Genomic DNA, 359 nt, shown 5'->3' with positions numbered 1-359 from the left:
TGACATCACTATTGTTAACAACAATAAAAAACAAACAGTTCCGACTTTTCAAATGTTAATTTCTTTCATAAAAAAAAAAACTTCACTCGCATACTTCGATTTCACAGAGCACATCTTTTTTTAATAACAATTCAAAATAATATTATTTTTTTGCCGAATGTATATGCTATAATTTCATTTTGTAATAATCAATAATGATTTTTTAATAAATATTTTTTTCCATTATCCATTATCGACCAATTATGCTAAGAAAACTAGAAAAGAATCAACATTAGGGACACACAATAATTGGGGGACATAAATAATTGGCTGATAAAGGAACATTATAAATTATGATGAATTATTGGGATAATTAAATT

The 359-nt window shown here is 24.2% G+C and overlaps 1 protein-coding gene across 1 annotated transcript in view; it reads left to right on the top strand.

The window, feature by feature from the left end:
• Positions 1 to 359, top strand: part of arhgef39 (Rho guanine nucleotide exchange factor (GEF) 39) — a 64035-nt gene that overhangs the window by 43245 nt on the left and 20431 nt on the right. The gene's annotated exons all lie outside the window — the stretch shown is intronic.

The sequence above is a fragment of the Morone saxatilis genome, unplaced genomic scaffold (assembly GCF_004916995.1).
Source record: "Morone saxatilis isolate NCDOM2014 unplaced genomic scaffold, NCSU_SB_2.0 Contig10, whole genome shotgun sequence".
NCBI lineage: Eukaryota > Metazoa > Chordata > Actinopteri > Moronidae > Morone > Morone saxatilis.
The sequence above is the reverse complement of the archived record's forward strand: the minus strand, read 5'-3'. Positions and strand labels throughout refer to the sequence as shown.